This window comes from Plasmopara halstedii (assembly GCF_900000015.1).
Source record: "Plasmopara halstedii genome assembly, contig: Scaffold_816, whole genome shotgun sequence".
NCBI lineage: Eukaryota > Oomycota > Peronosporomycetes > Peronosporales > Peronosporaceae > Plasmopara > Plasmopara halstedii.
The window spans coordinates 651,679-652,045 of record NW_020187732.1 but is presented as its reverse complement, the minus strand read 5'-3'; positions in this window follow the sequence as shown (position 1 = coordinate 652,045).

Genomic DNA, 367 nt, shown 5'->3' with positions numbered 1-367 from the left:
CACGTCGTCAGCTCTGTACTCGTCGATGTCGGCTCTGGTTCAACTTCCTGAATCTCTACGTTATCGCCGCCAATTTCCTCCTCAGCAGGCGGAATTGGTTCAACGACGGTAGGTTCATCCTGCGGTTGCACGTCTTCTGCTGCACTAAATCGTCGATCTCCTTGGTCACATGGACGATTGTCGACTAGTTTGGTACAGCCGTATCGTAGATACCGTTGACCTCACGTTCATCCAGTCTCAGCAAACGTGACACCTTGAGCCTGTTTGACTCCAAGTCATACACCCGGTACCCCTTAACGTTTTTAGCGTACCCCAAGAACATACACTTTAAGCTCTTTGCATCCAGCTTCGTACGTTTGTTGTCTTT